We start from the raw sequence: 26777 nt of genomic DNA on the forward strand, positions 1-26777 counted from the left end.
GCCTGCTCATGGACTTACTCACTGACAGACTCACTTGCTGTGAGCTCCAGTGCTGGGACAGCAGCTCAAAAGGTTCCAGGGACATACAAGGAGAAACTGAATCGTCTGGCTTCAGAGCGAGGACTGGATGGGCAGCTTTCTCACAGAGAGAAGTGTTGGCAGAGGCCATTGTTCCTTTGTTGAGCGCTTCCCTCTACCCAGTGTGCAAATGCAGGCAGGTGCCATATTGCAGTCTCCATCAACCTGGCTAACAGTCTTTGTCCTGTCCTGGTGACTCCCTGAGATCCTTCCCCACCCAACTTGTGGGTCCACACAAGCTGCTTCTAGTGGTTTTTGTATAAAAACATCCTGTCTTGGCTCATGCTGTGGATTTTCCTAAAATCTCAAAGGTTCACAACCCCTAAACAAGCAGCATCTGGCCAGGGTGTGCCCGGTACCTCCTGCTAAGCAGCCCCAAGCCTAGCACTAGCAGCAGCCAGCCTCGGTTTGCAGCTTAGCCTCTCCTAGACCTCCAAGCCCAGCACAGTTGGCAACCATGCACAGATCACTTTGTAGCTCATGCCAAGTGGCCTTGAGCAGGGCACAGGCAGCGACTGACCATCGCCTGCAACAGAGCACCTCTCAAGAGGCCCCATACCCAGTGGTCAGCTTCAGACCACACCAGAGCATCACCCAACCACCTGCACAGATTACACACCCAAAGGGCAGACTGGGCAGGCACCAGAGTCCTGCTAAAGTGAATCCTGCTCTATAGGGTCAGCCCCTGTACAATAGCTCCTCTACTGTTCGCACAGACAGCCCTTACAAGCAATCAGCCTGAGGGCCATTCTATCCTGTTAATGTACAAACAACAACCAAGACTCAACTACATCAGGAGAGAACATACAGCCCACACAAGGGAGTCACCTGGAGCACCTGGCTAAGGTGACAAGGAAGACTGTACCACCAGGCCCCACAGGACACCTACTACATAAGGCCACGTTACTAAGACTGGGAGACATAGCAGCTCTACCTAAGACATACAAAGAAAAACAGGGAGGCAGCCAAAATGGGGAGATAAAAACACACATTCCAACCAAATGAAAAAAACAGAACAAAGCTCCAAAAAGGAACTAAACAAACGGAGACAAGTGATCTACCAGATGCAGAGTTCAAAACACTGATTATAAGGATGTTTAATGATCTCAGTGAGAACTTCAACAAAGTGATAGGAAACATTAAAATGGAGATAGAAAACATAAAAAAGAACCAGTCAGAAATAAAGTATACAATAACTGAAAAAGAATACATCAGACAGGGGAAGTGTGCTCCAACACTTGTGACACACTGTGCTTCCCCATCCATGGATTATTCTCTTTTGAATAAAGGACATTAAATTTCTTTAAAAATAAAAATACCTTGGAGGGAATCAACAGTAGATTAGATGAAGCAGAGAATCAAATCGGTGATTTGGAAGATAGCGTAGCAGAAAACACCCAATCAGAACAGCAAAAAGAATCCAGTAATAATAATAATAATGAGGACAGCATAATGGGGCCTCTGGGACAACATTAAGTGTATCAACACTTACATCACAAAGGTACCAGAAGGAAAAGTGAGAAAGCAAGGAATTCAAAACCTATTTGAAGAAACAATGATGAAAACTTCCCTAACCTGGTAAAGAGATAGATACACATGCCCAGAAAGCACAGAGAGTCCCAAACAATATGAACCCAGTGAGGCCTACCTCAAGACATATCATAATTAAAATGCCAAAGGTTAAAGACAAAATAGAATTCTAAAAGCAGCAAGAGAAAATCAGTTATATAACCACAATGGAGCTCCCATGAGACTATCAGTTTATTTCTCAACAGAAACTTTGTAGGCCAAAAGAGATTGCCATGATATATTCAAAGTGATGAAAAGCAAAGACCTACAACCAAGATTACTGTGCCTAGCAAAACTATCATTTAGAATCAAAGAACAGATAAAGAGCTTCCCAGACAAGAAAAAGCTAAAGGAGTTCATCACCACCATTCCAGTATTACAAGAAATATTAAAGGGACTTCTTGAAGAAGAAGGAGGAGAAAGAGGAGTAGGAGGAGAAAGATTTTTAAAAATATGAATAATAAAATGGCAATAGCTACACATCTATCAACATTTACCTTCAATGTGAATGGATTAAATGCTCCAATCAAAAGATATAGGGTGGCTGAATGGATAAGAAAAGAAAACCCTTACATATGCTGCCTACAAGAGACTCACTTCAGATTGAAAAATATACACAGACTGAAATTAAATGGAGAAAAAAGATATTTCATGAAAATAGAAACAAACAAACCAGCAAACAGCTGAGGTGGCAATACATATACCAGACAAAATAGACTTTAAAACAAAGGCTATAACAAGAGACAAAGAAGGACCTAGTAATCCCACTTCTGAGTATTTATCCTAAGAAACCCAAAATACTACTTCGAAGGGACATGTGCATCCATATGTTTATTGCAGCATTATTTACAATAGTCAAGATATGGAGGCAACCTGAGTGTCTATCAATAGATGAATGGATAAAGAAGAGGTGGCACATATATACAATGGAATATTACTCAGTTATAAAAAGAATGAAATCTTGCCATGTGCAACAAAATAGATGGACACAAGGGATATTGTGCTGAGTGGAGTAAGTTAGAATGAGAAATATAAATGCCATATGATTTCACTGATATGTGGAATCTAAAGAACACAATGAATGAACAAACAAAACACAAAGAAACTCATAGTTACAGAGAACAGTTTGATGGTTGCCAGATGGGAGGGGATTTGTACGGGATAGGTGAAAAAGGGAAGGGGATTAAGAAGTACAAATTGGTAGTTACAAAATAGTCATGGGGATGTAAAGTACAGCATAGGGAATATAGTCAATAATATGGTAATAACTATGTGGTCAGATGGGGACTGGACTTATCGGGGTGATCACTTTGTAAGTTATATAAATGTCTAATCACTACTATGTTGTACAATCGAAACTAATATAATATTGTATGTCTACTGTAATTAAAAATTAAATAATTATTTTTAAAGAATGTAATATTCAACTCTATTCTTCCCTAAATTTAAGGGCAATTCTAACAATAATATGCCACCTGCTGGTATGTAGTGAACACTTCTTTTTACAAACAAATAGAACAAACGAGGATTTGTCAAAATTACTTGGCTAATAAATAAACCATATGAAAAAGTTATTTAATAAAAAGGGATTTAGAGTGTTACCTGCCTAGAGGAAAAATCTAGTGTCTGCTTTATAAAAAATACTTAGCATTTTCTCATTTCTAAATTATAGATTATTTTTTCATTTGAAGCTTTTTGTATATAATTCAAGAAACTTAGATGGACAATTTTGACTTATTATATATATCTCCTTTTTTTTCCAAGATGTTAAGTACTTATAAGAAAAAAATGTTGATTATAAATTTTTGGAAAATAGCTGTTAATTGGTTTGTACAGTAATATTTTGAACCTTACATAAATATTGCGCAGAGCCCTTCATAGTGAGTTCTTCTGTGTAGGTTATGAACGTATATTTCATTTAAAAATATGTATTGTCATTGATAATGATTATTGATATTGGTCTTCTTCTCCCCATAAATTACAAGCATAAAATATGCAATATGTAACCTAATTATAAAATTAACCTCTTAAAATCAAGAAATAGTGGTGTAAATGAAGAAAAATTTTCTAGTATTTGGAGTACAAATAATGAGAATTTAAGCGACATTTTTGAGATGATGGATTATTGTTCACTCAATTTAAAAAGTATATAGCTGAAAGCAAAAATAGTTCTGCTAATAGGTGAAATATTGTAACAACCTAATTACTGCATAGATAATCTTATTCCATGGAGAGATCATACACTTAAAATCAGATGTTTAAATGAAGAGGATCTTCAAAAAGTGCATATCTGCAAAAGGTCATGTATTTTCAATAGAAAAAGAACATAAGCAATTAAACATAGCATTAGCTCCTATCTTTATGAACCCTAATAAGATAAAATTTTAACAAAGGCATAATTTATTAACATGCACCCTGAACCTAACAAATCCAACCTTATTTATTTTGTTTTAATAAGATATTTTCTCAACATTTCTTCTTTGTCTATTAACAAGAAGGCTTTTCATATTTACAAAAGTAAAGGTCTTTATTCTTTGATTTTCTATAATTTACTGCTGTGTTGATTAGTGATAGAATTTTTCTCAAAAGGACAAGAAGACATCTTTGAGAGTACTGTGTTTTATAGTTTTTCCAGGAAAGGTATAGAGATTTATTTTCTCTAAAGCATTTTTTTTCCTGTGCTTGATGATTTACACTTACATTAAAAAAGTTATGAATTAAACAGACTAACTTCAATTGCAAAAGTATTCATGACATAGTTTTGTATTTGGAAGTTTTAAAAAAAGATGTTCCTCTCTAGAAATAAGGAATTTTAAACTCTGATAAAATAGATAGCACTTATTATCCACTTTATTACTTTAATACAGGCAAGACCATTAGAGTGGACCATGGGGATAAGAAAGAAGCTGGGTCCTCACCTCAGGGGAGACTGAACAGCTGAGGTTGGTGTCTTTATTACTTTCTTATTATTAATGCAACACAGAAGCTGCTAATGGGAGAGGGCCTTTTAGTGTTAGCAAGATTAGCAGCTTCCAGACTAAAACTTCCCATCATTCAGGAAACGTACTAACACAACGGGAAGGTCCTTAATGAACAGTTATATCCACTTAAGGGCAGTCCCATTTTCTTTCACAGTAGAGATCCTTGGTTGGGGATCTACTGGAAATAATTCAGGGGATGAATCATGCTAACTCACAATTATACACAATAGTATATACACAATATACACTATAATAATGTTAAATGTTATAATAGTAGTATTTATTATAATTCCTATAGCATTTATAATAGTTATATATACCGTGTTTCTTCAAAAATAAGACCTCGGCCAGACAATCAGCTCTAATGCGTCCTTTGGAGCAAAAATTAATATAAGACCGGTCTTGTATTATATTACATAAGACACAGTCTTATAGTAAAATAAGACCGGGTCTTATATTAATTTTTGCTCCAAAAGATGCATTAGAGCTGATTGTTCAGCTAGGACTTATTTTCGGGGAAACACAGTAGTACATATTATATATATACACACACTATAATACATGTACTGTACTATAATATATTACCTACATGGTCTCATGATATGAGTTGGGAAGTGTCCCCACTTCCTCTGTTTTGTGTATAAGAGGTGTGATCAAACAATATGGTGAATGTTTCAATTAAAAAAAATTATTACAGTAAAAGACACATTGCCATTAATCCCCCCTCGCTTCCAACATACTTATCCCACATTCTCGTTCTTGCCACTTTCTGAAGCAGTTCTGGAAGTCCTCTTTTGTGAGTGTCTTTAGTTGCACTGTTGTGGCTGCCTCGATGTCCTGAATCCATTCAAACCGTTTATACCTTTCATGGACATTTTGAATTTAGGGAAGAGCCAGAGGTCCCATAGTGCCAAATCTAATGAATAAGGTGGATGAGGACACACCGTAATGTTTTTATTTGACAGAAATTGCCATATACCAGAAGCGATGTGTGACTCGGAGTGTTGCCAAGTTGGAGCATGATTTATGTCACACTTTAAAACACACCTTCTCTCAACCATAGCTCATACCCAACTCACTGCACTGAACAAGCTGAAACTTGTGACACACTGTAACTAAGGTTCCAAACACTGCTTTCTGTATTGAAGATCCCTACCTTCCCCTGCTCTGGGCAGCAGCACTTATGGCATTTTGTGCTTACAACGAGAAGACTCTGTCACACATGGCTTCTGGTACAGCAATTTCTGTCAAATAAAAACATTACGGTGTGTCCTCATCCACCTTATTCACCGGATCTGGCACTATGCGACCTCTGGCTCGTCCCCAAATTCAAAATGTCCATGAAAGGAAAATCTTTTGAGTGGATTCAGGACATTGAGGCAACCATGATAGCTCAACTAAAGACACTCATGAAAGAGGACTTCCAGAACTACTTCAGAAAGTGGAAAGAATAATGGGATAAGTGTGTTGGAAGTGAGGGAAGTATTTTGAGGGGGATTAATGGCAATGTGTCTGTCACTGTAATAATTTCTTTTTATTTAAATATTCACTGTATTGTTTAATCCCACCTCGTAGTATTATTTGCTTTCTTCATACAAAGCTATTTACATTTTCTATTTTATTGATTTCTGCTCTCATTTTTATTATTCACTTCATGTTATATACTTAGGGTTTAATTTATTATTTTTCTAGCTTCTTAAAAATGGAAGAAGTGCTTGATTTTATATTTTTCTTATTTTCTAACACAGATGTTTAAATCTATAAATTTCCTTCTAAAGTGTGCTTTAGCGGCATCCCACAGATATGGATGTTGTGTTTTTATGTATTTCTGTTAAAAAAAATTATCTATCTATCTATCTATCTATCTATCTATCTATCTATCTATCTATATCTAGTAATAGTCTTTGGGATTTCTTTTCTGACCCATGGTTTATTTAATAAATATGTTTTTTAACTTCCAAATATTTGAGGGTCTTTAAAGGCATACTATTCTAATTCACCTTTAGTTTAACTCTGTCATGGTTAGAGAACATACCGAAATTTATTGAAACTTGTTTTATGACCTAGAAGATGGTCTATTTTCTTGAATAATTCATGTGCATCTTAGAAGTTGTAACCTCTTGTGGGGAGTAATTTTTTATACATGTTAATTAGCTTAAGTTGATGGTTAGTATTGTTCAAATTATCCATAACTGTACTGATTTTTCAATTGTTCCTATTACTGAGAAAGGGATGTTAAAATCTCTATCAGTGACAGTGAAATTGTTTCTAGCTCTCTCTTGTTTTGTCTTTTATTTGGGAGCTTTGATTTTGGGTGTAGACACATTTAGTCGTCATGGCTTTTTAAACAAGTGACCGTTTTATCATTATAAAATACACCCGTTTGATCTCTGGTAACACTATTCATCTTGGAGTCTACTTTGTTCTGATATGCAGAGAGCCACATCACTGTTCTTTTGCTTATTGTTTCTATCCTTTTACACTCAACCTGTTTAACATGTTTAGAGTGTGTTTTTTGGACACAACATATAGCTGGATTTGCTTTTTAAGCAGTCTGAATATATCGGCATTTGATCTGAGTGTTTCGTCCATTTACTTTAATGTAATTACCTTTTTTTTTTTTTTTTGTGAATTTTCTATTACTTTGGTGTTTCATTTTAAGTATTACAATATGCATCTTTAAATTATCCTAATCCATTACTACCACTACATGAATAATTTAAGAACTTTATGACAATATATTTTTAATTAGTATACTCCACTCTTTGCATTCTTATTGTCATTTATCATATTTCTGCCTATGCTGCAAAGCTCATGTTCCTTTTAAAAATTAGTTTTATTTAAACAACGATCCCATTCTTCTGTGTTAATGTCAAAGGAAAAAAACAGAGATTTCAGTACTAATTAAAACTCCTGTCTGTTACTGTTAAATGATTATTTGACTTTTGACATGTATTTGCTCTAACTTTTCAAGACTTATACATAGTCTCAAATTCTCCATGGAAAACACTAATGCTATATGACATTTATAGTACATTGTATTGATTTTTCCAATTATTTTCCCACCCTTTCTGACAAAGAATTATATGTTCCTCTCCACAGCCATATGACTTGAGTTTCATGATATCACTGTTAGCCTTGACTTACTTTTGCCATTGAAAACTGAATAGAAGTGAGAAGCTATATGAAAGCCATCATGTGCATTTCTACTTTCTTGCTCTTTCCCTTTGCATAAAAAAAGACACGTACTAGAATAGGAGCTATTCTTTCAACAATCCCAGAATATAGAGCATAGCCACAGTTGACCACAGCCTGAAGAGTAAGAATTATGCCACTGATACTGCAAGCCTCTAAGGTTTTGAGGTTGTTTGCAACTGCAGCTTTACCTTGTGAAAGATGACTAAAAAGACATGAATTAATGCCATCAATAAATTCTAAGAAAACATATTTTCACATCATTTTCCACATCTCAGATTTATTGCATTACTTTTCTACACAACTCTAGATCTGCTTTTAAGTTTCTCCAAATCTTCCTTCAAACATTTTACTATTCGTTTTCTATACCTGCATATATTCTGCAATATGTACTTTGTTGCTTCTATTATATTTTCATTTTTTCCCAACAGAGCACTATATTTCCCAGTCTATGCATGGTTTCCATTTTCTTCTCCATGTCATTCTAGTACTTCTCTTTCACAGATATATAAGGTATGCCATTCAAATTATGCAGAGCATAAATGTTAAACACAGTATAAACATAAATGAATTGAAACCTCCACATGCATCAAGTCTGAAATAAACTAGGTTGTCTCTGAAATGATCAGGTTTTATAATAAAAAAGAATGATATTTCTAAGCTTAAATATGACCCATATGTACTGTTTCTGCACTCATTTAAATTATTGCATAATTGAGAAAAAGAATTTACACAAATTTTATGTAGACTTTAAACTGAATTTTTTTTTCAAAATATAGAAGGCAACTTTCACTTTCTATTTTAGAGTTAGTATCAATCTAGTAGTCAGTGTTTTTTTCTTAAATAGGTAGAATGACAAAGTAATTCTTGGTAAACTTTTACGTTTTCTACTTTATGTAGATAAAGGATTTATCAGTGATAACATTCAATTATTATAGATACAATTACTTTGATTATAAAATTATAAATAGCAACTTTTCTTTTTGAATAACTTGCATAAATTACTATTTAATTATCACCAAAAACTGAACTTTGAGTTCACCTTCCAAAAAAAGAAAAATTCCACTTAAAGAATAGAAAGAAAATTTTAAATCAAAACTCTCCATTCCATTCTTTAATTTGGACATGTTGGTTTTGCCTTTTGTATGCCAGTTTTACCTCGGATATGCTTCTCCCACATGTGAGTTGAACCTAATAATGGAACCACTGACAGTTCTAAGAGGCTCAGACAATTCTAAGCTGTTATTTTTGAACTATAGTCATGTTGTCTTTTACATTTTCCAACATTTCTCTAGAAATCTCAATACGACTTTATAGAAAAACAAGAATAAGAAATACTTTCTTTTTATTCATGTTATAATGTGGGGAGAGTTGAATAATACTTACATTGTTACATCATATTATTGAAATACTAAAACAAGAGAAGTAGCATTTTAGTTTGCTATTTACAAAAACAACAGATAGATTCTGTTTATGTGTCAGTGCCATAATGCAGTAAGATGTGTTCGGATTTTAGGAAGAAAATCCATTATCTTTGCTTCTAATTAAAAGAAATGCAAATCCACTGTTAATTTTTAAGTAAACTAAAATGCCAAAAACTAAAGGAAGGCTAAAATTACATGTAAACATAACAGTTTAAAACTCTAAAAACTGCTTGAAAAGTCTAAGAACCAAGTTTCATGACTCAGCAAATCTAAATTTATATTAAAAACTCAAAGAAGAGATCATTACAGAAAATTTAATTTTTCATAATTAAGCTAGTTTGCTAGAGCTTGACAAGACTTCTTTAGTAACCACATATAATTTATCTTCTGCACAACTAAAAATAACTTAGGAGATTATTACAATGCTACTATATTAAGGCATAATTCTGTTGTCATTTAAGCCTGACTGATTTCACTCAGTTCTTAGTTAGAAATGAAGATACTCAGTTGATTAGAAAAAAGGAAACGAGAATGAAGAAAGAAAGAAATGAGAGAAGGAAGAAAGGATGACGGGAAGGAAAGGAACAGAAACGCTTATTCAGCTTGGTATCATGCATGGCAGAATTCATCAGAACAAGATACTACGCCAGATTTCATGAAACTCCATCGTATCAATCATATGATAATTTTAAGCAAAAGTACTTTTATGACTCTCAGTATTATTAAGTTGAATCATTTTATGCAAATTCTTATAAATAACTTAATTTTTCTTATTAAATGCCTAAAAGATGAGAATTTTTTTTTAATTGGTAAATTTTAAACTCTGGCTTGAGCTACTGTAAAGCATGGTAGGGATCAAATCCCAGTGAGGGGAGACTGAAAAAACACTAGGCGCTAGTAAGTGGAAATAACAAATGTAGGTGGTGACACTATTGCACAGATTTCCTGATGAGAAGAGCAGAAAATGAGGCATTAATTGGATAAGGATATAGGGTAAAAAAAAGAATTTTTATGAAAGGATGGAGTTGGGGCATCATTGCCTGCTGCGAGGAATACATTTTATGCAGGAGAGAAAGGGAGTAATCACAGAAGCAATGTCCTTGAGAAGTAATGGGTTTAAATACAGCTGTAATAGTTGGTTTAGAGATGAGAACACATCTACTTCAGGAGGGGTAGCAGTGTATGTGGGTAGAGATGTAGGAAGGAGGTGACACTGGAAAGAGGAGGGTGAAATAGCTTTCTGGTTATATTTATCGTCTCTATTGTATTTGTACTTAAGAGGGATACCATCAGTTGAGAGGATGTGATAAAAAGAGAAAAATATGAAATACTGTAGGACAGTGAATGTGAATGAAGAAAGATCAAAGTCTTCCAAGGCTTTCTTATACTAATTTGTTACTTTCCAACTTTATGCTTAATTCTTCTAATTAGCAAATTTCTAATAAATAAAGATACACTCTTATTAACTTGCACTTCTGTGTGTCTTTAGTATATGGCTTTTGGTATTGGTAACTTAAAAGCATTTTATGATGTAGAAAGTTTTATATGAATAACCAAATAAAGACTAAATTGCCAGTAGAGTCAATTCTAACCTATTGCATATTTGTTTCGATAGACTGGCTTTGCAATCTGGTAACAATTTATATGTTATGTTCATTTCCTAAATATTTTCCCATTCCATCATCACTGTACTAGTTCAGATCTTTCCTGTATCTTGCCTATACTTCTAACTACCTGATCTCTGCACATGCAAACTTGTCTATCTTAAATATATCTCCCATGTATCTTACTGAAATGCAAATCTGATCATGTCATTTAAAATTTCAAATGACACGAAGTAATCTAAAGGCAGTTACATGGTAAATACAATTCAGGCCCAGTGCTAGGGAAGTAGTATTTGGGTTGCCCAGATTCTTTCCAGAGCCTCAGATTTCTTACTTGTAAAATGAGATGTTTGTCTTGCTTAGTTCAGAGGCTGTGGTGAAAATTAAACAGGAGAATGTGTGAAAGTGCTTTGCACCCTCTAAATTACTCTGCCACCCTAAGGTGTTAACATTAAGAAAGTGTTAAAGTTGAAGTAAAGTCATCATTTTATTCCAAGTAAGAAATTTCTTTGAAGGAAGTCTCAGACTGAGTAGCACAAACGTGAATTGTTGGCTGTTGTGAGTTGCCTTATAATGAATGACACTGAAGTCTTGGTGGGAGCAGGGAAATGCAAATCATAAAACAACATAACAAAATAGAGAAATAAAAATATTAAAGAATTTATAGAGGAAAATTGCACCAAAACATTCTCATTTGGTTTCTTATATTAAAAGGTAAAAGGATTGAGAGGAACAGGTTAGAAGTGGATGAGAAGTCACTGATAAGTATGTATCCTCAGAAATTGCCCATAGCTCTGGGCTCTTTGTTTCAGTACACTGGATCTTGAAATAAAGAAAACACTAAAGTCATAGTTTCTTTCTTATCCTATTAATAAAATAAGAATGAAATAAGGGCTTTATCATTTTTTGTTCCTACATGCCTGGTATGGGCATTGGTTTTCACTGTAAGCCTAAAAAATATATTCCATCTAAGTCTAACTTCAAGTCCAAATGAAACTTAAAAATGAAATTTATAAAGATCAAGCTTCATTTAAATGAATAACTGATTGATATAAATAGGCCAATTAAATAAAAGAGCAGTAGTAATAATCAAGCCAAGTTTAAGAGGTCACAGCATTTCATAAAATTGGCAATTATAGCAATAATATTTCTGAATCGCCTATAATATTTTCCAATCTTGATATTGAAGATCCAATCCCTAATTTTTGGAATCACAATAACCCAAATAATAGGAAGAAGGTCAGGGCTGGAATTCAGTGTTTGTGATTAGTTTCAGCCTGTGCTAGATCTAGCAACACTCCTTCTTCCATCCGGCTTGTTCTATGTTAAGAGACCTTCTTTCATCTCTACAATTTCCCTTCTGTCTATTGGCTCTAGCTGGTGGAGTTTAATTACTCTTGTGATTGCCATTTCCAGTTTACAGCTGTCTCTCAGACTCTGGTTTCAAATGTGTATTGTACTGCTTACACTCTAGCGCTGAAGACCATTCTTGTGATGCTTCACCATGGAATCTATCCCCACTACAGCCAAGTAAAGCAGGCCCCAGTATCTTTAGTTTCACTCCTTCCCGGAAAAAGTGCTTTCACATAATGTCAAATCAACATAAACAAAAGAAAGCAAGAAGAACAAAAAAATGTCCTCAAAAGTGTAAGTATAGAAAGGATAGAATTATCCAATTTGAAGTGTGAAAGAAGACATGAACATCTTCCACAAAATGGAAAAATAAACCCACAAAACAAAACCCACAAAATAGTCTAAGAAAGCAGAAGTGCTGGAATAGGTTAGAAATTGATTTCAACTAATCAATATGTCTACTTACAGAACCATTAGCTCAGTCTAAAACTGTAAAGTGGAAAGAATGAATAATTATGGAAAAGACATCTCGATTAAAAAAAAATTGCATGGATTTTTGAAAAAAAAGTTTGTCACTGTTAGATTGCCAAGGAATGGAAAGAGATAATTTAAAAAAAAAATAACAATGTTCTATTTGGATTTTTGTAATGAGATCAATTTTCTAAACTTTAGATTTTTAAATTCAAACCACTTTCATTCATAGTTTCACTGAGATTCACAGATCTTTTATTTTTAAATACCTTCCATCTGAATTGTAAAATAATTGGAACTGAATTAATTCCCTTGTTTTTGCAGATTTGGAATTAAAAACTTTCAAGTTTTGGGGAAAGTTGCTTTTAGCCTAAACCATGAAGATTTAGGTTCAACAGGGCCTGTAGCTTATTACTTCTGTTCAATGTTTGTTTCAAAAATTATAATATTGAAGGATATATATGCTAAAGTTATCAGCAATAAAAATGTGACTTAATTTTGTGAATAAACAAAAACATGTTAGTAAATACGAAAGAAAGAAAGATTTTAAAACATCAAAATATTTATATTATAACACTGTGGGTTGCATTGATGGAATTAATAAAATGAAAAAAAAACCACAAAAAATAAAACCGCCTGATATTTTTCTAGAGCTTTTCTGTTGTTCATTTAATTTAATCAGTAAATATTTCATTTAATTTAGTCAGTAAATGACTATGAAATATTGGTCGATAAGCAAACTTGAATGCTACTTTAAAAATATAAATATTGGTTATGATAAAACCCTCTTTAGTTCAACGGTTCCTTATGTCCCTCAGAATAAAAATCCACAGTCTCTTATTGTATTCAGTCTTTAACGATTTGCCACCAACCTATCATCACCTTCATCTCTAGCACCCTTGGTGTGCTGCTTATGCAATAGCTGTGCCTGTCACTTTGCTGGGGATTTACATATGCTGTTTCCACTGTCTATAATGAATGTCTCCTCCCCACCTCTAAGGCTGAGTCTGACTCTAAGTTGAAGATTCAGCTGTAGCATCACACCATTCAGAAAAAGATGTTCTCACCTTCCTTCCTTTTCCTTCATCCCCAGGGCTATGCTGGGTTCTTAGTTGTGCCCCCACATGTTCTTAGAAGGTATCCCATTGTAGGTGTCAGGTTACTTTCCTGATTTCCTGAATTAAAATGTCCAGGCACAGGGCAAGATTGCACTTCCTGAACACCCTGGTGGTTGAACAGGCCATGCAACGAGTTCTGGCTAAAGAGTGGTGGAGTGGAAATGACACAGGTCACTTTAGGCTAGAGGATTTAATTGCTAGGTGGAAACCTTCCTTACTATTAAAAGGTGCCTAAGAGGGGCAGGAAAGGAGGCCAAATTAGAAGGCTATAGAAGAGGGATAGTAAACATTTGTCAGATGTGGCATGTGATTTGGAGAGAGAACTGTCAGGATATACTGATGGGTTTGGTGTAGGTATAAAGTCAATGTTTGAGACAGCTGCCATCTGTCTAGGTCACTGAGTGACTGTAATGGGAAGAGTCAGCTGCCCCCACACACCAGCTTGCACAGCCAACCTGCAGTGAACATGTGGTGAGAATGAGAAATGAACCTTGTTCTTTTAAGCCACTAAGTTTGGGGGGATGTTTGTTACTTCTGCTTAACCTTGCAGAACGTAAAATAACTCGAATATGTTAGGGATGAACATGAGAGGAATTGATGCAATTGGTTCCACTATGTTGATTTCACCAGCAACTCTCAAGTACCTAACTATTGATGGTTACTCTGGAACAGAATAATTGAAAGTAAGTAAAATGCGGATTCAGTGAGAAAAAATGGCAGTTATGTGGAGTTCAGCAACTTACACCTAAAATATGGGGAGAGGGTAGTATAAGCAAATAGCATGAGTTCTGATTAAGAAGCGCTTTATTGAGTGATGATAGCAGACTGTATTCATGGTAGTTTAAACATAACAGTTTAAAGAAAGAAATGTATGTCCTTACATAGGAAAGGAGAGCAGAAGTAGATTAGGTTTAGAGGGGTGTTATGCTGTCACTGGGGAGAAGACAGAAGGAAATTATTGGAACATTTAGGACAATTTAACCTTCCACTTTCGCTAGAGCTAATATTGATAATAACTATCATAAAAGTGTAAGAATATACTAAATTCTTGTATGCTTAAATAGGCCCAATTTTATTTTCTTAGAGATACAGGAAATCAATCCTAATAATTATTGGTATTTTCACATGCATGCTTTTAAAGCCGTAAAGCCCTTTGACATAAAGGTAGATTGTGGATGGTGTGTGGTATCCCAAGTGGAAAATCATTTTTTTTTTCCTACCTTCAAACATCCTGCCTCCTGCCCTAATTCATACCTACACAACATTCTGTACCATTGCTTTCATCCCCCCCCCAATTCTGCTTAGATTTCTTCATGCATATTTGTATTTTTAGATCAAATAAAATGAATAGAAGGTTCTTTCCCTGAAAAAATATGTAGTGTGATTCAAAGAAAATGTTAATGAAATGAAATACTGAAAGCCTTGTAAAACATTGATATATAGCAACTAACGTTGTCTCTATATTCAATTGCTTTTTCTTTGTGTATCTGAAGCGCTATTCTTATGGAATTATGTAGCTGTACAAGCACTGGTATTGACAGAATTTTTTAATGGAAGAGAAGGGGGTGGGGAAAGGAATTTAAATGTACTACACACCATCTCTTTCAGAATATGCCTAAATATGAGGTAGGACATAGGGACCAATCATATCTGTACTGCATTTTATTCACGTTTAAGAAAAACTACTTCATATAGAAATACTTTCCACCAACACAAATACTGGTATCAAAATAAAGAGGCCTCTTCCAGGGTTGCTAAATATCATGTTAAATCCCCAGTACATGAGCTGTCTTTCATGACAACAGTTTCATTCCTCCTCTGTTCCCACACTGGCTCAAAAGCACATCACAGAGAAAGTTTATTAACCACATTCCTTTGTCTAAAAAGGGATCTAAAAACATGTACCTTAGTTTTACTCTTAAGAGGGTCAGATGGCTGAGGCAGTGATTTGTTTGTGTCCAGGGCTTAGTGCAAAGGAATGGAAAACAATACCCGGGTGAAGAATTTCTAAATGGGGAAAAAGCGTTTTGAAAAGAGCTTCTATTACGTATCGGCCACACCTGAAAGAGTTGCAGGACAAGGTAAATATGTATAAACTATAAACAAAATGAAGTCTCCTTGGTGAAAGCTGCTGCATATTGAGAGCGAGATCTGTGGGTTAGAAAAAAGCCAAGAGTATCACTTTCATAGCATATGTCTTTAAGAGCAGGTTCCACATCAGTTTTAATGCAACCGGGGAGGATTTCAACTTTTTTTTTTATAAGATAAATTACTTGGAATTAACTCTTATTAAAAAGCCCAAGACTATATATGATCAGCAGACACATTAGATTACAAATAAAATTCAGTCCAAGAACTTCAGTAAAATTAAGAAGCCAGTTGCATCATTGGTGCATAAAAGTATACATTAAAAACAAACAAACAAACAAAAAAAAACATACAGGTTTGTTTAGTGCATTTGTTAAATGATACAATATTCATATCTATGATATCTCCCAAGACCAAATTAAGAACATTCCTCACTTGTTGGTTTGTCTCCAAGGAAAATACAGGAAAACAAATGCTAATGAAAAGATTAATGGACTTCTCAATGTATATAATACATTAGCCATCATTTGAGAAACAAAATATAAACAAGGTTTTGTCTAACATATTTTTGTAAATATTGTACACTTTTAATGTCCTTGTCATTACAAATTGAAGTCTGTGAATATTTTCTGAATATTCGTATAGCTATTTAGATAGAAACATATGTAAAGATGTCCTTTATTCCAGAGCAGATAAAACTCTCAGTGATAAAAGAAGATTTAGGTATCTCTGAAGGTTTCTTATCATCTGGCAACATAACTCTTGATGGTTCAGTGCCTGAAAGGGTCGTCTGAGATCACTCACTCATCAGATAAATCAAACAGTTGACTGGCAAAAAGAGTGGGAGGCTATAGCAATCTCGTGTCTTTGCTTTTAGACATCAAATCTTTCTTTTAAAACGCCAATAGAGAAGTTAATATGTCATTTGGTGTGGCATGTCCAAACCTGACTATCAACCTACCGTAAGTTTCTGCTACTAGTTCTGGGAAAATTTGACTTGCCTAAGTAAAGACTATATTTAATTTTAACATTTTAATCCACAAATTCCAAAACCCTGATGTGTTGAGGAAAAGTTAGTGGTGAGAAGGGTGGAAATGTACTGAGTTTTGTCTCTAAATTTCTTTGAGAAATTTTATTGCAATATAGAAAGACCAACTTTAGTGGGGTAACCATTATTCTATAAATAATTATTGAATGATGATGCAACTAAACTCATTTTATATATCTTTTTGCTTAATATTTGACTAAAAGCAGCATTTTTCTTTTGCTATGAAAAACAATTATTTCAAAGATTAGAAATCAAATGCTCTAGAACTGTGTTCTCCAATAGAGTAGCCAGCAGCCACTTGTTGCTGTTTAAATTTACATTAATTAAATCAGAATAGAAGTAAAAAATCATTTTCTCAGTTGCACTAGCTACATTTCAAGAAGTTAAGAGCAACATGTGGCTAGTGGTTACTGTATTAGACTGTTATCATTAACACAGAAAGTTCTCTTGGACAATATCGCCCTAGAAAGGTTTAACTCGAATATAGCATACAATGGTATTCATGAGTCTTCTCAATTCAGTACTTTTGTTTTAGAGTCTTTCAACCTATAGAAGATAAGAGATGGTGTGTCTGCCATTTTCATCTTTCCATGAAGTGGAGAGAACATCTTACCGTGGTATGTGGTGTGACTATGTGACATTTTTGTATATAATGTAGCTTAATTAATAAATAACCATAATAGAAATTCTTAATGAACAAACCTTGTATTCTTCCTCTATCTCAAGAGCTCAAACATAGCTATTTTCTAATGTAGTTTCTAAACATCCTGATAATGAGCATCAGTATTATTGTGGCTTGAAGCTCAACAGATTAGATGCAAAGAACTAGGCACAACTGAGTGAATGTGGTTTTAATGAATATTTTTTGTTCCTCTGTCCAAGACTCTAGCTACTACACTTGCACTTATATTTACAGTTTGGGTTAGCATGCTTACGTCATACACTGAGATAATTATTGTGCCTGGAGGACAATACCAGTATATATATATAATGCTTATCAGATATCCTTCCAACATTGTTTCCTTTTCATGGGGGCCTAATTCTTCCATATATACACTTAGCCATGTGAGTTTAAACCAAGTCAACATGGGCGCCTTGAGCAGTATATTATTTGTAATAAGACAGACTTCTGGTGGCTAAAAATTTCCTCCAGAAGAATTACCTTCCTAACTGACATCAACAGGCCTCTCATTACCAGCAGTTTGAGGAGGGAGGTTAAAGCCAAACAAAGGCATACAGAGATTTAATTTTGCGTTCACATCTAGAAGCAGTGATAAGCTGGGGATCTGCCATTACTTAGATATTTTAGAGATAAATGGGTATCTGAATAAACAGAAGCCTTCAGTCTCCACAGCTGTCACTAACATATTTTACTCTAATTGCAAAACATTTATTTTAAACACTAAAATACACACTGAAGAAGCTAACCTCAGCTGGTGAAAAGGAGATTTTCAATTGCTAACTTTTCTGGATTAATTCAAATATTCTGGGAGATACTAAGGGTGTCATTTTGTCTTTATACTTTTGACTTCATATTCTGTACATGAGGAAGAAAAGAAAGAAGGGAATAGAAAGACGGAAGTAATTACCTCTATGGTTTCTTTGTGGTAAGAATTGTTTTATTTTGCTTTGTGCCCTAGTGTCCACATATTAATTGGCACACAGTAAGGGACTTAGGAAATATTTATTGAATAAATGAAGGAATAGATTTTGGCTGAAACTAGAAGAAAGGTCATTTTTAAACTTAATATTTATAGGTGTATATTTATAGTTAGAATGTTTCTTTACTGAAATATACATATTGCTTTGTTATATTTGAGGAATTAATATGTATCGCTGTCCCTCCTACCATCCCTTTCATCCATCTCTCCCTAATTCTTTCTTCCTCTCCTATTAACAACAGATATTTTAGATTAAGCATATTCCTGATATTTGGGAATTTGAATTACAAAAAATATCTTCTTTAAATGTTTATTTAAAAACATAATGACATGAAGGAATGAAGATGAAACTAGATATTAAATGTTTAATTCAATGATATGAACCAATTTTTCTAGCATATTCATTCATTCTACCAACAATTACTAAATACCTGTTATTTGCTAGTAATGGGGATAAAGTAGTGAACTAAATAAAGTTGTGAACTAAATAATCTCCATTAGAGTATTGTGAGGAAACATTTTAAAATATTTTTGAATAATTTAAGATTACATGCTCTTTTTTTTAAAGATCAGCAAGTTGATTTACTCATTTAGTCCAAGTCACTACTACCACCTTATTGGAAAGTGATAAAGGAGAATGAAATTGAAGGAACCGATTTTGCATAACTGGATATTGGTATCGTGGAACCTGGGCTCTGCGATGCGTTGGGGGGAGGTCCCACTGCAGATGGTGAAGTGGCATGTGGGCGAGCAGGGAGCAAACAGTGAGCCAAAAAGTCTGCACAGGAAGTTCCTAGGTATGAAATTAGAGTGAGAGGATCAAACTCAAGGCTTAGTCTTCTGACCACATATCACTTCTTATAATTCTCCAAATAGGGCAATACAAGCTTCAGTTTGACCCTTTTCCTACTCTTCGCATTTCGTTTTCTTTCTCAGAGAAATCTGGCTTCAGAAAATGATATCTAAATGATAATGTGTCATTGTATTGATGAGTAGGGTTACGATGCTTGAGACAGATAGATATAAGCAAGAAAGGCAGCTAGATGGCAGATCAAAGACATTTGCTGACCAGAAGGTAGAAAATAGCAGTTGGGAGTTTTAGCAAATGCACTTAAGAATCTAGAGGAGCTTCTCAGGCATTTATTAGAAGCTAATTCAAACCCTTAGGGTTATGGAAGATTTTGTGAAAAGCACCTCTTAACTGACCAACTGTCAATTAGCAAAGGAGAAAATGCCACAAGTAAGCCATTATGATGACGATCAAATAAACGTGCTTTGATTACTATAATAATGGTAGTATAATTTATAAAATATCTCTGGTTTTAGATATGAAAAGAATTACTAGTGATCAGCTATAAAATCTACTGTGTGGAAAACTACAAGTATAATTGCAAAATGATACCAATCTTTTTTTCTTCCTCAATTTTTTCAGGTGATCTAATATAATGAGAAATAATAATCATTAAGGTTTGATCATGCTAATCTAATTTTCGGGATGGCTTATTAACCTTCCAAGGATGTCTTTCTTCTACTTCTTGGTCATTAGATTAGGTAATAATTAGGACAAGAATGAGGAATATCAATTATGAAATGATATATGAGAGGATACAGAAATGTATGAATATTTAGGCTTATATTTTCAAGTTTGGCTACGTTCATGGACACACACACACACACACACACACACAAGCACAACTTTCTGATTTCTTATAAGAAGAGGTTTAACAAAACATACATTGCAAAATATTATTTAAATATATTTTCTAAGTTGAATCTGGTACCGAGGGCATAAGCTCCAGAAAATAAATAGCAGTACAAGGTAGAGAGTCTGCAAGAAACAACTGCACACAAAGTTCTCTCACCTCGATTTGTACTGAACTTAAGTCTTTTAGAAAAGCAATATTTTTCACATATGAATCAATGTGAACACTCTTAAGAAAAGGAAAGAATAATTATTCCTAAGGATTGTTCATTTTGGAACAACAATGGCATTATTGAAAAATGATGGGTGCTGAGATCATGGGGATCTGAGTTTAACACCAGGTAAAGTCTGCACAGGTCATAGACCATGAAAGCACTGACACTCTCTCTATGAGGCTCTATCCCAGCATCTGCAAAATGGGGATAACAATAACTACTGCAGAGATGTTCCAAGATTACATGCAACATATGGAAAGATATTGACATTTATTAGGACCTTCGGTAAACAGTAGAAATTATTATTCTTTACCTATATGGGTTGGCAGATATTTATTCACTGAATTCATTGATTGAATTTGGACGAAAACATTTATATTTGAACCTAGTCTTTTGTGTTCCTTTTTATCTGAATTATTCCAGTTGTTGACTTTGGATAACAATAAAGAGTAAGAATTGTTACCATAGGTGTTAGAAATACACAGCAGAAGTGCTTCTGATGTGAATCAGGAAAATCCCCAATTGAACCCTGCTGATTCTCTCTATCTATAGTACAGATTATTGTAGTGACTTCAGGCACAGGGCCCTCATTAGCTCTTCCTCAATGTTTCAGCTGAATCTCACTTCACAGAAACTGAAAACTATATTCTATGTAGTGTCAGGTTAAAAATAAAAAGTAAATCACAATTTGACAACAAAGTGGACCTTATAACGAGCTATATAAATTTTGATCTGAAAAAATAAAAAAATATAAATATTGGTCAGATTCAGAGTAGGTATGCCACTACTTGCTGTGACACTGTCCCTTTCTTGGTAGGTTTAGCAGTATTCACCCAGTGATTGAATCCATAATTCTTTGTATTCTATTTCTATTAATGATATATACTGTGACAACTATGAATATTCCCGAAATCCATTCTCCTTTTATTATACAATATGGCAGTTATGGAGGTATCTATCTCAGATCTCATTTTAACAAAGAGCGTGTCATTTTGCTGCAAGATATGCCATTAGCTAGAAGCCTCCAGCTGTTAGTGACTTCAAAATCCACCTCAACTTTCAAGCCTAGGGCACTTTCTTCTTCTGCTGTCACAGCGAAAGACCAAGCATGGTGGGGCACTAGGGTCTGGCAATTCCTGCCCCATGTGAGATTCCCTTAATGGGCAATATTTGTTTTGGAAAGGCACATAGGGTTGACCTAATTTTTGCCAGATTTGCATCTTGGTCTGGGGTTTGCTCTGCCCATTTCTGCTTTCTGTTCCCTTTCCTTTCAGAGACACTGTATCTGCACCATAGCTGAGGACTTCCTGAGCTCATTTCTGCTTCCTCTACATTTTCTCTTTCATTCTCCTAGGTTTATCCTTTTCCACTCTAAATTTGTCTCAGTGTCTTCTTCCCAGATGACCAAACTGACACATAGAGTAATAGAGTTTTAGCAGACTATGAGAATATTCACTTAGAGATTGCATTTGCTAGCCCCTGTTGTGTCTAGGTATGGCCATATGGCTAAGTTCCTGGCAATGGAATAGGACTAAAAGTGATGTGTATAACTACTGCTTTCCTTTCTTAAGAGGAAATTGCTCCCTTTCTACTTCCATTGTTGTCACATTGATAAGGAGTAGAATGAGCTTCTAATATGCATGGAATTCCCTTACAGAAGGAGTCAGCAAACAGTAGCTCACAGGCAAAAGCTGACCTGTGGCTGATTTTGTGTGGTCTCTAAGCTAAGAATGATTTTTACATTTGTAAAGCATTGTGAAAAGAATAAAAACAGACAGAATATGTGACAGAAACCGTGGATGGCCCACCAAGCCCAAAATATTTACTATCTGACCATTTATGGGAAAAGTTTGCTGACTCTTACTTTAGGGAATTGTAGATGAACAAATTAGACCCAGATCAACGTGGGTCTCTAAGTGCTCACATGGATCAAAGCTGCTCGTCTGTCCTGCAGGCCTGGACTGAAACGTGAGCGCAAAACAAAACAAAACATTTGTATCTTTTGAACCACTATATTGTGTCTTGCTGTTATGGCAATATACCTTAGCTAATATACATACAAATAAATAAAATATTAAAATGATTTTCCCTTCCTCCCCAATTTTATATAACTCAGGCATTTCTTCATGTAAGCTTTGAGGCGTTCTCTAAAAAAAAACAACAACAACAACAAAAAACATCATTCATTCGTTTATGAGCTTTTAAGGACCTAAAGTATTTGTATTGCTTAGTAATTATATATCATATTAATACAAATACTTCCTAGGAAGATAGAAAAATATATAAAGTTGAGATAACATGATAAATATAAAGTCTACTTTATTCACTTCCCTTAATCTAAGACATCCTAACATTATTTTTATAACTGTCCTTTACCTTACACAAAAGCATGATGATGGTAGTGATGGGGGAACAAAGATAATTTTACAAATAGCTCAACAATGATTGCATATGCTAGAGAGTAATTTATTATATCCATAGGGTATATTAACTCACATCAATTAGGCCATATTATGACAAAATGCACCTGGTAGACACTTTTGTGAACTTTGTATGAAGGTAGAAAAAGTAAGTCAATTTGGTATTTCCAGATATACAGAAATTACACAGATTTTATACTTATCAATTTAAATAAATAGTTTTGCTGCTCCATGGTTTTCTTTTTTGAGAACAATAAAGAATCCTACTATACAAAACATCTCCTTGCTGAACCCAAAACATGTGCTAATTTAGTTACTGTTGTATATACCCAAAAGCTTACTGGTTTGCCAAATTCTCATCTCTTCTCATTACACATAATGTTTTGCAAAATATTTAAATAGGTGTGACATTTAAAAGCAAATTTTAAAAAAATATCTACCTTTTGTAATTTTATTTATTTGTCCTATGAAATATTTTATAAAATTAGCATACATTGAGATGATATTTAGAAAGACAGTATAGGAATATTGTAAGAACAGAATTTTTTTGTTATGACAGTGAAGAATGAAAAGTGAACTTCTTGTGATAGGTATTTTCAGATACAATACTAGGGTCTATCCAAAACTTATTTAAATCACTGGAAATTTAAAGTGATATTGCTTTTCTAGCAGCATCTTGGTACACATCTTATTGGTTTACCACAAATCTGCAGAAAATGCAGTATGCTTTGTAATTTAGTCTTGAAGCTTTCTATGAAAAAAATCTTTGCGAATAACCTTGTCTACTTTAATACAAAGCCTGGGAATGCAGGTCAAGAAAATATGTTTCGCTGTTAGATAGTCTGAGGTTTTGTTTAATTAGCAAATTTCACTATAAAGAGGCACAAGATGGAAGTCATTTATTTCTTGTCATATTAATTCTAATTTAAGAAAGATAAAATGATCAGCCTGATGATGTGCCAATTTATTAAGTTCATATACCTGAAATTTAATTTCTATGGAATTAACTGTGATAAATATCAGGCTTTTTCCTCCCAAAGAATCAGGAAATCATAACTATTTTTAAAAAATGCCAAGGGGGATGGGGAGATGATACAAAATTGATGTCAGTGGCAGAAAAGTCCCAGTGCTTTTAAATTAATTCAGTTATTATTTTGTTTTCTTACTGTTGGCATGTTATATGGAGACAATATAATGGAGGAAGTATTAAAGCCTTTTATGTGATCTTTAAAACCATATTTTTTAATGCATAAAAATCAATGATGAGGTATCATAACCTATTAACCTATTTTACTTGTTTTAAAGTTGCCTTTCTTTGGCGGGGGGGAACTGTAGTTAATTTTGCGATGAACACACTCATAAATACAACATTTTCCTTGCGTTGAACCATATGCTTAGGAGTGAAGTATTTTAATCAAAGAATTTGAAAATCTTTTATCTTTACTTCTTACTGCTGTGCTCCTACCTATAGCAGACACTATATTCAAGTCTAGTGCCCCTTCCTGGTAAAACCCCATGCAGTTTATAATCACAGCACAGTCCTCCAAACAGTCACTGTAGTTAAACAGCAGTCAGCGTTAGCATGCTAAGTATGACCAATTTGTTATCTTCCTCCTATGATTTTCTAAAACAATCATCCAAATTTCAATGTTACTAAAAACAAATGAATTTAGTAACATCACTGAAACTTTGCTAACATTTTATCACTTTTTACCATTTTTAACTTTATATCACTTTTATTATAAAGTTATTGCATTTGTGTTCCTTGTACCATGTATGAGAATAAACATTCTCCTATATGCATGTTTGCTAATTACCTTTACTCTGGAATGAGTTTTTATTAAAACTGTTTTGCCTATTTACTGGGATTCTATAGACAAAAGACCTTCCATGATAGTTAGATTTAGATCATCTTTACTCCAGCTGGTATTAATTTTGGTGCATTTCCCCAAACTGTTATCCCTAAAACCCATTTTTTTTAAATCACTTTGAGTAACAAGGTTTATTTTTAACTGTAAAATATGTTTTCAATTAAGTGAAAATAGAATGCAGTAAAATATGTCAAAATTCTAAACAGAATGTTGTTATTTTATCAGTTATGTTTTCTACATTTTGCAGCATGTCCATGCTAGCAAGATTTTTAGACTGTTTTAGGAGAAAAGTTGTTTTGAATTCAGAAGTAGTAGGAAAAAATCCTCTATGCTGGGGTTACCACATGTATTTAGACAGCTCATCTGCTCTCGAAACGCACACTGCAGCACTCCTCTACACAAGCAACACCACAACCACATCCTTGCCAAAATATATAAATAAATAAATAATAAATAAATAAACACATAAATAAATAAATCCAGTGTAATTGTATTTATTTTTTCTTGTATGTCCTAATTTCATTTTCAACTTCCAGACTTTGTTCACTCTATTCACATCTGAAATGTCCATCTCCATTTCTAAACTTCTAAGATCTTTTTTGACACAGGGATCAACTCAAGTAATTAGAGAATTAGACGCTGTTGTAGATAAAGGGAGGGTCTAGGAAAGGGAACTAAATTTCACTCAGGGCCTTTTCTATGCCAGGCTCTGGTCCCGGGAGCTTCAAAAATGCTCTTAATACTGTACCACTAGAACTATTGTACCACTGAATTGCACCTACCTAGCGACAAACATTGAAGTAGGTAGTTATAAACACTGCCTAATTTAGTACTCAGAATAACACCATGGGGTAGGTATTATCATGCTTACTTATACATGTGGAATCAGAGAAGTTAAATGTCCTGCTTAAGAGATAGAGCTAACAGTGGTAGAGATGGGATTTGAGAACAGGTCCATAGAATCAGGCTCTTCTTATTGTCCCTCATTCTCTTTTGTGCCTCTGCTCGGAAAGATTCATTTTTTTGCTCCACTATTATTTAGTTCTTATAAATACCTGTATTATTTACTGTGTGATGCCACTTTCCCTTCCTCACATTCTAGATAGATGCTTGTGTCATTAAATGTATGTTCTGTTCCACAACCAAATTACAACTTCCTTGAGAGAGATATTTATTATTCAAATAGTGGAAATTCTAATGCTTTGCATAGAGTGGGAACTTAATAATTTATGCTGAGGATAATTTTTAACTTAAGTATCTAAGTGAAAGAAAATGGAATATTATTTACAGAAGAAAGAGGAGGAGGAGGAGGAGGAAGAGGAAGGCCAAAGGGAAGAGGATGAAGAAGAAGGTGGAGGAGGAGGAGAAGGAGGAAGGGGGAAAGGGGGAAGGGAGGGGGAGAAGAAGAAGGAAGAAGGAGAGGAAGAGGAAGAGGAAGAGGAAGAAGGAAGGAGGAAGGAAGAAGGAAGAAGCAAGAAGCAAGAAGGAAGAAGGAAGGAGAAGAAGACGGAAGAAGGAGAGGAAGAGGAAGAGGAAGAAGGAAGGAGGAAGGAGGAAGGAAGAAGGAAGAAGGAAGAAGAAGAAGAATGAGGAGAATGGATCCAGAGGACTCTTTTATTGAAAGAGAACAAAAAGACAAAGTCACATTTTATAATTTCTCCACTTTTATTTTCACCTTTCTACTTCTTGACTGCAATTTTAAACACAGATGTTGAGTTTTTATTTCTTGTGATATTATTTTGTACTGGGAGCTATATGAGTGTATGTGGGTAGTCTACTATTTTAATTCTCTATTTAAATAGAAAATGAGATCCTACCCAAAAAAGGGAATTGATACTACAATATTTATAATGACAGAAAGAAATGTGTGAGTGGGTGTCTAGCACAGGTTATTATTTTTTTTAAATTTAGTTTTACATTAACTTTTAATCCAGAGGGGATTCAACAGTTTCTGCCGCTGAATTATAGGCACTTTTTAG

General features: G+C 34.3%; 1 protein-coding gene across 1 annotated transcript in view; it reads right to left on the reverse strand.

Annotated features, from left to right (window-relative positions):
* Window positions 1-26777, reverse strand: part of TMEFF2 (transmembrane protein with EGF like and two follistatin like domains 2) — a 230517-nt gene that overhangs the window by 106311 nt on the left and 97429 nt on the right. The gene's annotated exons all lie outside the window — the stretch shown is intronic.

This window comes from Rhinolophus sinicus, chromosome 17, assembly GCF_057876585.1.
Source record: "Rhinolophus sinicus isolate RSI-liver-muscle chromosome 17, RSI-T2T, whole genome shotgun sequence".
Classification (NCBI taxonomy): Eukaryota; Metazoa; Chordata; class Mammalia; order Chiroptera; family Rhinolophidae; genus Rhinolophus; species Rhinolophus sinicus.